A 14,345-nucleotide genomic window follows, 5' to 3' on the forward strand; every position below is an offset into this window, starting at 1 on the left:
GCCTCTCCCAATACCCTCTCTGACTCAGCCCGGCCTCTCCCAATCCCCTCTCTGACTCAGCCCGGCCTCTCCCAATCCCCTCTCTGACTCAGCCCGGCCTCTCCCAATCCCCTCTCTGACTCAGCCCGGCCTCTCCCAATCCCCTCTCTGACTCAGCCCGGCCTCTCCCAATCCCCTCTCTGACTCAGCCCGGCCTCTCCCAATCCCCTCTCTGACTCAGCCCGGCCTCTCCCAATCCCCTCTCTGACTCAGCCCGGCCTCTCCTAATCCCCTCTCTGACTCAGCCCGGCCTCTCCCAATCCCCTCTCAGACTCAGCCCGGCCTCTCCCAATCCCCTCTCTGACTCAGCCCGGCCTCTCCCAATCCCCTCTCTGACTCAGCCTAACCTCTCCCAATCCCCACTCTGACTCAGCCCGGCCTCTCCCAATCCCCTCTCAGACTCAGCCCGGCCTCTCCCAATCCCCTCTCTGACTCAGAATGGCTTCTTCCAATCCCCTCTCTAAACCAGCTCAGCCTCTCCCAATCCCCTGTCTGACTCAGCCTGGCCTCTCCCAATCCCCTCTCTGACTCAGCCCGGCCTCTCCCAATCCCCTCTCTGACTCAGCCTAACCTCTCCCAATCCCCACTCTGACTCAGCACGGCCTCTCCCAATCCCCTCTCTGACTCAGCCTAACCTCTCCCAATCCCCACTCTGACTCAGCCCGGCCTCTCTCAATCCCCTCTCAGACTCAGCCCGGCCTCTCCCAATCCCCTCTCTGACTCAGAATGGCTTCTTCCAATCCCCTCTCTAACCCAGCTCAGCCTCTCCCAATACCCTCTCTGACTAGATTCGGTATGCTATTCCGATGAACAGGATGCCGACTGTCAGAAAACCGACAGCAGCATCCTGTCCATCAGAATCCCGACAGCCCCCTATCCCTCCCCTCTCCCAAGCCCATCTCTGACTCATCCCAGCCTCTCCCAATCCCATCTCTGACTCATCCCGGCCTCTCCCAATCCCCTCTCTGACTCAGCCCGGCCTCTCCCAATCCCCTCTCTGACTGGATTCGTTATGATATACCAATGGAGGGGATGCTGGCGGTCACACAGTGGCATCCCGTCCATCAGAATCCCGACAATCCCCCAGAAAGTACCCTAACCCTCCCCTGCCCCTACCATAACCCTCCCTTGTGGGTGCCTAACCCTAACCCTCCCCGGTGGTGCCTGACACTAACCCTCCCCGGAGGTCCCGAACCCTAACCCTCCCTTCCACGCTGCCTAAACCTAATGCTCCCCGCTTGGTGCCTAACCCATAAACCCCCCCTTCCCCAGTACCTAATCACCCCCTTCCCGTCCCTGCACCCAAACCCCCCTTCTAATACCTGTACGTCCCGCTAAAAGAACATTCAAGACGTACAAGAGCAGGCATTACAGGAGGGAGCTACTGAGTGACGGTAGCAGTAGCATAATCACTGTATACTTCACCTGAAATACAAGTGTTACAATCTCTGGCCTATGGATCTCCCCTTCGTCTCATGCAATATACAGTCCCTGTCTCCCGCTAACACCTTTGCATAATCCTTCTCCTTAAGTGCACCTGTGCCCATGTATATCATCTGTAGAAGCCCTATTGTTACCTCTAGCACACCACTTGAATACAAAAATAATTGAATTAAGCCATAAATCTACACAAACATGGCATTGTGGGCAGTATGGATGGTGTAATGGTTAGCATTACTGCCTTACGGCACTGAGGTCATGGGTTCGATTCCCACCATGGCCCTAACTGTGTGGAGTTTGTATATTCTCCCCGTACTTGCGTGGGTTTCCTCCAGGTACTCCGGTTTCCTCCCACAATCCAAAAATATATACTGGTAAATTAACGTTAGTGTGAATGTGTGTGTGTATACATGTGGTAGGGAAAATAGACTGTAAGCTCCACTGGGGCAGGGACTGATGTGAATGGCCAAATATTCTCTGTAAAGCACTGCGGAATATGTGCGCTATATAAATAACTGGTAATAAATAAATGAATAAGAACTAATGCATTGGCATAAAATATCAAGTCAGCAATTAGGGTTTTACATAATCACCCATCCATAGTCGTAGATACCGTTTCGGTGTTTTAATTTTTAACACCTTCCTCAATGTATTGGTTCTTATACCATGTTTGTGAAGATTTATGCATTCAAGTGGTATGCTGGATACCTGTGTTTTTTGCTGTACCTTTGATGGCGCTGCCAGTGCTTACATTACTGTTATATATATATACATACACAGTACTGTGCAAAAGTTTTAGGCAGGTGTGGAAAAAGTAAGAAGGCTTTCAAAAGATTTTATCAATTGACAAAATGCAAACTGAATGAACAGAAGAGAAATCTAAATCAAATCAATATTTGGTGTGGCCACCCATTGCCTTCAAAACAGCATGATTTCTTCTAGGTACACTTGCACAGTTTTTGAAGGAACTCGGCAGGGAGGTTGTTCCAGGAAGTAAGCATGATGTGTCTTTCACTGGTGCACTTAGGGGGTCATTCCAAGTTGATCGCTCGCTAGCTAGTTTTAGCAGCCGTGCAAACGCAATGCCGCCGCCCACTGGGGAGTGTATTTTAGCTTAGCAGAAGTGTGAACGCTTGTGCAGCCGAGCTCTGTAAAAACAGTTTGTGCAGTTTCAGAGTAGCTCTGAACCTACTCAGCGCTTGCGATCACTTCAGCCTATTTGTGTCCGGATTTGACGTCATACACCCGCCCAGCGAACGCCAAGCCATGCGTTTTTACAAACACTGCCTGAAAACGGTCAGTTGACACTCAGTAACGCCCCTTTCCTGTCAATCTTCTTGCAGCCGCCAGTGCGAAGGAAAACTTTGCTAGAACCTGAGCACAACCACAACGGCTTTGTATCCGTACATCGCGCGTGCGCATTGCGGGGCATACGCATGTGCAGAAATGCAGTTTTTTCACCTGATCGCTGCGCTGCGAAAATTGGCAGCGAGCAATCAACTCGGAATGACCCCCTAAGTTTCCTTAGCTGACCACTGCATCTCCGGTCCTCAACATTGCCCGTTTCTTGTGCTTCAATGCTGAGAAATACAGGCAGGGACTTCTACATAATGCAATACCATCAGGGTGGCATCTGATTGGCTCCAAATATATTCTGCAGCAGGACAGCGACCCCAAACATACAGCCAATGTCATTAAGAACTATCTTCAGCATAAAGAAGAACAAGGAGTCCTGGAAGTGATGTGGCCACCACAGAGCCCTGATCTCAACATCATTGAGTCTGTCTGGGATTACAAGAAGAGCCAGAAGGGTTTGAGCAGGCCTACATCCACAGAAGATGTGTACCTAGAGTGTACCTTGAAGAACTGATGCTGATTTTAAGGCAAAGGGTCGTCACACCAAATATTGATTTGATTTAGATTTCTCTTCTGTTCATCTACTTTGCATTTTGTTAATTGATAAAAATAAACTATTGACACCTCTGTTTTAGAAAGTATTCTTACAATGCAGCATTTTTTACACACCTGCCTAAAACTTTTGAACAGTACTTTATATATATATATATACATACCTGTAGTACGTTTATATGCTGGAGTGACAGATATATTTATGGAACTGATGATGACACCATACTCTATTTAATAATGAAATAATAAGATTTGTTTATAATTGCTTCTTCCTTTTAATAATTACCTACCAACATTACAATCGTTGTCAATGTTATGCAATCCAACATGGTAACATGGCAGTGAAAAGACTAAACACTATTATGAAAGAACTACACACCCCACCATATTGTTATAAGAAACAAACAAAGCAGAAGTAACAAGTAAATTCAGTCTGACACCAGTTATATCTATATACAACAACATAATCTGGGTAACGAGGTCTTGTCTAACTTGGGACTGGAAAATATATTTCACGTTTCCAATAGTATAAATGTCTCCCAAGTCCTCACGTAGTCCCAGGGGTCTAATTACAGCTGGAGTTTACAACACATCATTTAAATACAACATACACATTTGTTCTAAAACAAACAAAATCACTGCAACAAAGGGAAATGTTACAGAGAAAACTACAAATAGGAAACTCCATTTTTGTTTACTGCATTGATTGATCCATTGTGAGTAAATTGTGGGACAAGGAAGATACTGATTATACCCAACCAGCCACAACAGTGGATAAACTTGTTCATTAAAGTTCTACCCATGGAGGGATCTTGAAGTACTAAGGATGGGTGTGATATGCAACCTCGGCATTCGGGAAATGACCGATCGCGGCATCCCGATTTTTAAAATGCAAACAGGGCACGGGGTAATTAACTTACCCCTTCCCTACCCTAACCCGCCTGGGGTGGTAGCTAGGGCTAAGATAGTGAGGGGGTGGCGGTTCTGGCTAATCACAGGGGGTGGCGGCTAGGCCTAAGACTGGGGGAGGGGTGATGGTTACGGCTAACCCACCCCCCGTAGTGCCTAACCCTGACCACCGGCATCTACACGGTTTTCCCTACCCTTAGGATACAAAAGGGTCTATTTATGAAGCAGTGAAAATAGTGAAGTGAGCCAGAGGAAAAGTTGCCCATGGCAACCAATCAGATTTGAAGTAACATTTATCAAGTGAAGTCTTTAAAATTATACATAGCAGCTGATTGGTTGCCATGGGCAACTTCTCCACTGCTTCTCTTCTCCACACTTTTCACTGCATTGTGACAGCCGTATCCCGACAGGTGGTCTCGTGATCGCCTCCCCTTAAAACGAGTCTATGACACAGCTGTAACTAGGCATTACCTTATCTCCCACTTAGGGCGAGCACATAGCACGTATCTGGGAGGAGCCATAGGGATGTCACAGATCAATAAAGTAGAACTGGTAACCTCAGAATTAATAAGCAGCTGTTTAAAACATAGGAATAACCCAAACAGGTTCATAAATGTGAATTATTTATTTATAAATTGCATTTTTAGAATACATTATAAAAATACATTATGGTTATCAGCGTCTCTGTTGTGCTAGTTTATAGCTTAAGCATTTCTGCTAAATATATGCAGTGCTTACCATATACTATTTGTACTGTGCAGCACGGATGGTGTAATGGTTAGCATTACTGCCTCACAGCACTGAGGACGAGTTCAATTCCCACCATGGCCCTAACTGTGTGGAGTTTGTATATTCTCCCCGTACTTGCGTGGGTTTCCTCCGGGTACTCCGGTTTCCTCCCACAATCCAAAAATATACTGGTAGGTTAATTGGATCCCAACAAAATTAACCCTAGCGTGAATGCGTGTGTGGGTACATGTGGTAGGGAATATGGATTGTAAGCTCCACTGGGGCAGAGACTGATGTGAATGGACAAATATTCTCTGTAAAGTGCTGCGAAATATGTGTGTGCTATATACATAACAGGTAATAATAATAATAAATAAAGAGATTTATGGTAAGAACTTACCTTTGTTAAATCTCTTTCTGCGAGGTACGCTGGGCTCCACAAGGATAGACATTGGGGTGTAGAGTAGGATCTTGATCCGAGGCACCAACAGGCTCAAAGCTTTGACTGTTCCCATAACCCCGCCTCCCTGCACAGGATCCCAGTTTTTAGTTAACCAGCCCAATGCAGTAGCGGGAAAAGAGACGACAACGGTTAGTAGCCACATACACCACACTCTCACGACAGGAGAAGTGTCAGCGGCTAATGCCATACCAACCCAAAGAAGATAAGTGCGTCAGGGTGGGCGCCTTGTGGAGCCCAGTGTACCTCGCAGAAAGAGATTTAACAAAGGTAAGTTCTTACCATAAATCTCGTTTTCTGCGGCGGGGTACACTGGGCTCCACAAGGATAGACATTGGGGACGTCCTAAAGCAGTTCCTTATGGGAGGGGACGCACTGTAGCGGGCACAAGAACCCGGCGTTCAAAGGAAGCATCCTGGGAAGCGGCAGTATCGAAGGCATAGAACCTTATGAACGTGTTCACTGAGGACCACGTAGCCACCTTGCACAATTGTTCAAGGGTCGCACCAAGGCGGGCCGCCCAAGAAGGTCTAACAGACCGAGTAGAATGGGCCGTAATGTGAGCAGGAGCCGACAGACCAGCCCTCACATAAGCATGTGCAATCACCATTCTAGTCCATCTGGCCAAAGTTTGCTTGTTTGCAGGCCAGCCCCGTTTGTGAAATCCAAACAGTACAAAGAGAGAATAAGATTTCCTAATGGAAGCAGTTCTCTTCACATAGATACGGAGAGCCCATACCACATCCAAAGACCTCTCTTTGGGAGACAGATCAGGAGAAACAAGTGCTGGAACCACAATCTCCTGGTTAAGGTGGAACGAGGAAACCACCTTAGGTAAATATCCGGGACGAGTCCTAAGAACCGCCCGGTCACGGTGAAATATCAGATATGGGGAACTACAGGACAAGGCACCCAAATCCGACACTCTTCTAGCTGAAGCAATAGCCAGCAGAAACACCACCTTAAGGGAAAGCCACTTAAGATCAGCTGAACCAAGAGGTTCAAACGGAGACTCTTGTAACGCCTCCAAAACCACCAACAAGTCCCAAGGAGCCACAGGCGGGACATAGGGAGGTTGGATACGCAACACACCCTGAGTAAAGGTATGCACATCAGGTAAGATCGCAATTTTTCTCTGAAACTACACAGACAAGGCAGAAATATGAACCTTGAGGGAGGCCAGACGCAGGCCTAAGTCCAGGCCCTGCTGAAGAAAAGCCAACAACTTGGCTATACTAAACTTGGAAGCGTCCTAATCGTAAGATGCGCACCAAACAAAGTAAGAATGCCAGACCCTATAGTAAATCCGAGCCGAAGCCGGTTTCCGGGCCCGCAACATAGTTTGAATGACCGCCTCAGAAAACCCTTTAGCCCTTAAGACGGAAGCTTCAAGAGCCTCGCCGTCAAAGACAGTCGGGCTAGGTCCTGGTAGACACAGGGGCCCTGAACGAGGAGGTCTGGGCGTTGTGGAAGTAGAATTGGACGCTCTGACGATAGGCCTTGCAGGTCTGAGAACCAGTGCCGTCTGGGCCACGCTGGAGCTATGAGAAGCAGAATTCCTTTTACTTGCTTGAACTTCCGAATTACCCTGGGCAGGAGTGACACTGGAGGGAACACGTACGGCAGCCGAAACCTCCACGGCACTGCCAGCGCATCCACAAATGCTGCTTGAGGATCCCTTGTCCTTGCTCCGAACACCGGAACCTTGTGATTGTGTCGAGACGCCATCAGATCTACGTCTGGAAGACCCCACTTTTCCACTAGGAGTTGAAACACTTCTGAATGGAGGCCCCACTCGCCGGCATGTACGTCCTGACGACTGAGAAAGTCCGCTTCCCAATTCAGGACTCCCGGAATGAAGATTGCCGATATGGCCTGTAGATGGCGTTCCGCCCAATGTAGAATCCGTGAGACTTCCTTCATTGCCAGACGTCTTTGAGTGCCGCCTTGATGATTTATGTAAGCCACTGTGGTGGCGTTGTCCGACTGCACTTGAACAGGACGGTTCTGAATTAAATGCTGGGCTAGGTTCAATGCATTGAAGACCGCCCGCAATTCCAGAATGTTGATTGAGAGGAGGGACTCCTCCTTGGTCCACCGACCCTGAACGGAGTGTTGCTCCAGCACCGCGCCCCAACCTCTTAGACTGGCTTCTGTCGTCAACAGGACCCAGTTGGATATCCGGAAGGGACGACCCCTGCACAATTGTTGGTCCCGGAGCCACCAGAGCAGCAACAGACGGACCTCCGGAGTCAATGAGATCATTTGAGACCTGATCCGGTGAGGCAGGCCATCTCACTTGGCTATAATCAGCCTCTGGAGGGGGCGAGAATGGAATTGAGCATACTCCACCATGTCGAATGCTGATACCATGAGGCCCAGCACCTGCATTGCCGAATGTATCGACATTTGCGGACGAGAAAGGAAGCAACGAATCCTGTCCTGAAGCTTCAGGACTTTCTCCTGACACAAGAACAACCTCTGGTTGTGAGTGTCCAATAGCGCTCCCAGACGCACAATGCTCTGAGCAGGGATCAGGGAGGATTTCTTCCAGTTGATGAGCCACCCGTGGGCTTGTAGAAACCGGACCGTCATATCTAGATGACGTAGGAGAAGTTCTGGGGAATTTGCCAGGATTAACAAGTCGTCCAGATACGGCAGTATCCTGACCCCTTGACGGCCTAGTACCACCGTCATCACCGCCATGACTTTGGTGAAGACTCGCGGAGCCGTTGTTAAACCAAATGGTAACGCCCGAAACTGGTAATGGAGGTTGCCAATAGCAAACCTCAGGTATTGCTGATGTGACGCTGCTATAGGAATATGCAGGTAAGCATCCTGTATGTCCAGGGAGACCATGTAGTTCCCAGGTTACAAGGCCAGAACTATAGAGCGAAGGGTTTCCATACGGAACTTGGAAACCTTCACAAACCTGTTCAATGCCTTGAGGTAGAGAATGGGCCGGGAGGACCCATTCGGTTTCGGGACTAGAAACAGCGGAGAATAGTAACCCCGGCCCCTCTGCGCAAGAGGCACCTGTACTACGACTCCTGTACCCAGGAGGGTCTGTACCACCGAATGCAGCGTGTTTGCCTTTGTCTGGTCCAACGGGACGTCTGTCAGGCAAAATCGATGAGGGGGTCGGTATTTGAAGGCTATGGCGCAACCTCGAGTGACGACTTTCCGTACCCAGGCATCTGGCGTCTTCAACCATTCCTGGGTATACCCTAGAAGCCGGCCCCCCACCCTGGGATCCCCCAGGGGGAGGCCCGCCCCGTCATGCGGCAGGCTTATCGGCCTTGGAAGCTGGCTGACGGCCACCCAGGCTCTTTTGGGCTTTGGCTTACCAGGTTTGGAAGTGCGGGCCTGCTTGTTGTACGCCTGACCTTTTGCTTTACCTGAAGGACGAAAGGGGCAAAAGGAAGTACCTTTAGCCTTCGACACAGAAGGAGCGGTACTTGGCAGACAGGCAGTTTTGGCAGTAGCCAAGTCAGCCACAATCTTATTTAAGTCCTCCCCAAACAGAATATCTCCCTTGAAAGGGAGTACCTCCAGGGTTTTTCTAGAGTCCAGATCCACAGACCAGGATCTCAGCCACAATATCCGGCGAGCCAGGACTGACGTAGTAGAGGCCTTGGCTGCTAGGATACCGGCATCAGAAGCCGCCTCTTTAATATAGCGAGAAGCTGTGACAATATATGACAAGCATTGTCTAGCATGGTCAGAGAAGATTTCAGCTTCTAACTCCAAGGCCCATGCTTCAATAGCCTCTGCAGCCCATGTTGCTGCAATAGTGGGCCTTTGTGCAGCACCCGTGAGGGTGTAAATCGCTTTCAGACAACCTTCCACACGTTTATCCGTAGGCTCTTTTAGAGACGTGACGGTAGTGACAGGTAGAGCTGAGGAAACCACCATCCTAGCCACATGTGAGTCTACTGGAGGAGGCGTTTCCCAATTCTTAGACAGCTCTGGTGCGAGGGGATAGCGAGCCAGCATCTTCTTTTGAGGCACAAACTTCGTACCCGGGTTTTCCCAGGGTTCCTGACGTATATCCACTAGGTGGTCAGAGTGAGGTAAAACTTGTTTAACCACCTTCTGACGCTTGAACATATCTGGTTTCTTAGGAGGGACGGATGGCTCGGGATCATCCGTAATCTGTAGAATTAACTTTATAGCCTCCAAAAGATCAGGAACATCCACATGTGAACTACCCTCCCCATCAGCAGTGTCTGAGTCAGAACCTGTGGGGTCGGTGTAAGTGCCGTCTTCATCAAACGAGGTGTCAGTGACAGCAGTGGATTGTGAGGAGACAAGCGCTCGCTTAGAGGACCCCTTGGGCTTAGGCGAGCGATGGTCAGACTTTTTAGTAGTCAGGGACTGGTTCAACTTCTTCAATTGAGCAGATAAATCGTCCGCCCACGGCGGGTTAGCTGCAGGGACCACATACAGTTGTACCGGCATAGGGGGTCCCATAGGGGGTGTTAGTTTATTAACTAGCGTATGTAGAAGCGTGGAAAAAGCGGCCCACGGTGGGTCATTATGTACCTCCGTTGCCACAGTCCCACTGGGGGGCAAGGAGCCCCCAGAACCAGAGCCCATAGCTGCTATATTCTCCTCATAGGGATCTGTGGCTTCAGCAACACCGGCAGTGTGTTCAGCCCCAGAACCGTTACCCTCAGAAGCAGACATGATATAACTTGCAGTATCAGGTAACACAGTACAATTGGCAGCAGCACAATACCTCTTACCCAAACCCCTGCGCAGTGTAGTCAGCACTAGCAGAGATAAAGGAGAGATATGGTGACTAAATCACAGAGAAAAATACGTATTAAAGTATATCTTTGTGAAAATCCTATATCAATATAAAACCTGACGCACCAAGTCCCCTCAGGTTATAGAATATAGGGATAGCAAGTTGAGTGAAAGACACGAAATGGACACCACTCTAGCTATCTAATGCACACACACAGTGGCGGATTTAGGGGGGGGGGCACCAAGGCACGTGCCCCCCCTGTCATTTTTAGTGCAGACTGACATGCGGACGAGTGTCCGCATGTCAGTCTGCGGTCTCGTTTCGTCCCCTGCTGTTAGGAGGGACACGGAGGGCACAGTGCGCGCCTCTCCTGTGTCCCTCCTGTGTCTCCGGCGGCCGCTGGTCTCATAAAGGAAGTGCCGTTCGTGAGCACTTCCTTTATTACAGTGACCCGCGGCCGCCGGAGACCCAGGAGGGACACAGGGAGGCGTGCACTGTGCCCTCCGTGTCCCTCCTAACAGCAGGGGAGCGGGGGGAGCAGCGGCGGCGGAGGAAGGGGGGGACGGGGGACGCACTGGGGGGGGGAATATCTGGCACTGGGGGCATATTTGCAGGGAGGGGGGGGGGGGGGCGAATATCTGGCACTGGGGACATATATGGCACTGGGGGGAATATCTGGCACTGGGGGCATATGTGGCACTGGGGGGGGGGGGGATATCTGGCACTGGGGGGAATAACTGGCAGGGAAGGGATATCTGGCACTGGGGCATTGTCTGGCACTGGGGGCATATGTGGCACTGGGGGGGGGAATATCTGGCACTGGGGCATATGTGGCAATGGGGGCATATATAGCACTGGGGGCATATGTGGCACTGTCGGGGAATATCTGGCACTGGGGGTATATGTGTACCTGGCACATGGGGGGGGGCTATATTTGGCACTGGGGGCATGTGAGTACCTGGCACCGTGGGGGAATATCTGGCACTGGGGACATATGTGGCACTGGGAGCACAGCCCTAGCAACAAGGACTACCTCCTAGCAACGAGCATGACACCCAGTGCATGAAACCCCTGGCAACGAGCATGACACCCAGTGCATGAAACCCCTGGCAACGAGCATGACACCCAGTGCATGAAACCCCTGGCAACGAGCATGACACCCTGAGCATGAAAACCCCTGGCACCGTGCATGGAACCAAGAGCATGAAACCCCTGGCAACGAGCATGACACCCAGTGCATGAAACCCCTGACAACGAGCAGGTATTTGAAAAGTAATTAGAAGCCTTACTGTAGGACTTAATGTGTAATGGGCATTACGGTGTGTGGCATAATGTATCACGGACATTGCGGTGTGTGTCATAATGTGTCGCAGGCATTACGGTGTATGGTATACTCTATCGCTGGCATTGTGATATGTGGTATAATGTCTCAGGGTCATTGCAGTGTGTGGCATAATGTATCACGGACATTGCGGTGTGTGTCATAATGTGTCAGGCATTACGGTGTGTGGTATATTATATCACGGGCATTGTGGTATAATGTCTCAGGGTTATTACAGTGTGGCATAATATATAACGGGCATTGCGGTGTGTGGCATAGGGTATAACGGGCATTGCGGTATGTGTCACAGGCATTACGGTGTATGGTATACTATATCACGGGCATTGTGGTATAATGTCTCAAGGTCATTGCAGTGTGTGGCATAATGTGTCCCAGACATTGTATGTGCTATAATGTATCAGGGGCAGTGCAGTGTGTAGCATAATGTATAACGGGCATTGCGATTCCTGTCATAATGTGTCACAGGCATTACGGTGTGTGGCATAATGTGTCTGGGGCATTACAGTGTGTGCATATTGTGTCATGTGCATTATTGTGTGTGGAATAATGTCTAAGGGCCATTGCAGTATGTGGAATAATGTATACTGGGCATTACTATAAGGAGGAAAAATGACAAATAATGTAAGGGGCATGAATCAGGATTATTTTTCTTTTCTGTGGTGGCCAACGTCTGGGCGTGCAGGTTGCAAAACTGGGGTATAAGGTAGTCTTTTCCTGCAATACCACGCCCATTCCAACGAAGCCACGCCCATTCCAACGAAGCCACGTCCCTTATGGTGCCCCCCCTGTAATTTTTTTCTGGATCCGCCCCTGCACACACAGATAGTCACAGTTTGTACAATGCGGAGGTTATTACTAACAATAATACTGCACTGGACTAGCTTATATATATAGCTATATAGTCAATAGATATAACACTACACAGTAAGAACTAGATGTATATCACAGGGTAATTGTACTAGAAAACCCTGACTAAATGCACTGTTTCTTAACTAGCACTGTCTAAAAAGGCAGGTAGAATACTTAAGTGTCATGTAAAGTCACAGCACTGACAACCAGGCGGCTTTACACAGGAGGATTTGCCCAAGCAGTCCCAGGAACAGTGAAGCTGAGAGATAATGGCGCCCAGACACTGACAGGGAGTGAGGGAGAGACAGATATGCAGCTCCAGGGCGGGAACATTTGCGGGAAATGGCGCCCTGGGGCTACGGGAGGGGCTTCAGGTCTAAGCCTTATCCCCCTGCTGGCAAAACCACCGGGTACTGTGGGCTACTGAAAATGGTTTAGAGAGAAAACCTGACCTGCACCAATGCCCTGGTGATCTAGTGGGATCGCCTGGTCTGCCACAGTGTCCACCGCCAGCGCGCGCGGCCCGCCTCCCACTGACCGCGCCGGATAACGATAAAGACCAGGTCCCGCAAGCGGGACCCACTCACCACCTCCTGAAGAGCGGCCACGCGATCCCGGAGAGCCCCCATCGTGTGTGCCTGACGTGAAGAAAACCGGAGCCTCCTGCTGTAGTTAACCGGCAACCAGGGCTCGGGAGTGTACAGCGCCGCTGGGGAGAGCTGGAGCTGCAGCAGTGAATGTCTTCTGACATTTACCACCGCTGCTGCCCTTGTAGTCTTCACTTTTTTCTTCAAAAAAAGCTCTTCTTAGGGCTGCCTGGAGCAGCCCCTCTGTTATGTGCCTGCTTACTGCAGCACCAACTACAAAACTGAGCTCCTGTGCAGGGAGGCGGGGTTATAGAGGAGGCGGCGCTGTGCATTCTGGGAACAGTCAAAGCTTTGAGCCTGTTGGTGCCTCGGATCAAGATCCTACTCTACACCCCAATGTCTATCCTTGTGGAGCCCAGTGTACCCCGCAGCAGAAATACTATATATAGTAGTGACTGTGCTGTATCTCAGTGGTCCACCGCTGCTCCAGATCATTTAATGAAAACAAAATTAAAAGAATTGGGAAGAAACAGATAAGGGAGTTCTCTTGTGTAAAGGGGGGGGGGACACACGGAGAGATCCGTGCTTAAATTCTAAGCAATCTGACTAGAATGCTTAGAAGTTAAACCCGGATCTCTCCGTGTGTATGCCCCAGAGCGATAGCAATGCGTGGCGCTATCGCTGGTACTAGATTGGCCTGCATGCAGGCACACTCTAGCAGGTCGCTCATTTCACCCGCTGGGTGAAATGAGCAGACCCCTGACACCCCCCCTCCCTCGCTCAGCACACATCACGCTGTGTGCTTAGCGGGGGGGAGAGATGCGTGCTGAGCGGTCTGTGCTAGATCGCTCAGTACACACCTTTCCCCGTGTGTACGGGGCTTAAGAGAATGGTGTATGTAGCAGATGCAACATTAATTACATTTTAAGATATGTACCGTCATTGTTACGGAAGAGGATTAACAAATCGACAGTCAGAAGGTCGATATCATATTGTCGACACAAAAAAGGTTAACACAGGTTGTTGTTTTTTTTTTAAATCTATTTCATCTTTTTTTTTAAATCATTTTATCTAGGAGGAGCCATAGAGTTGTCACAGATTCATAAAGTAGAACTGGTAACCTCAGAATTAATAAGCAGATGTTTAAACAAAGGAATAACCTAAACAGGTTAATAAATGTGAATTATTTAGAAATTGCATTTGTATAACACATTACTGTACTGTCCAGAACAAATGTGATAATGTGATAAAACTGTGTTTTCTGCTGGCATCCTCCTGAGGTGCGAGAGGGTGTGAACAGAAATTTGCGGCAAGTCTGTATTCTTGCCC

General features: G+C 49.4%; 1 protein-coding gene across 10 annotated transcripts in view; it reads right to left on the reverse strand.

The window, feature by feature from the left end:
* TTC7A (tetratricopeptide repeat domain 7A) overlaps positions 1 to 14,345 on the reverse strand; it is a 914,714-nt gene that overhangs the window by 419,859 nt on the left and 480,510 nt on the right. The gene's annotated exons all lie outside the window — the stretch shown is intronic.

Source organism: Pseudophryne corroboree, chromosome 4 (assembly GCF_028390025.1).
Source record: "Pseudophryne corroboree isolate aPseCor3 chromosome 4, aPseCor3.hap2, whole genome shotgun sequence".
Taxonomy (NCBI): domain Eukaryota; kingdom Metazoa; phylum Chordata; class Amphibia; order Anura; family Myobatrachidae; genus Pseudophryne; species Pseudophryne corroboree.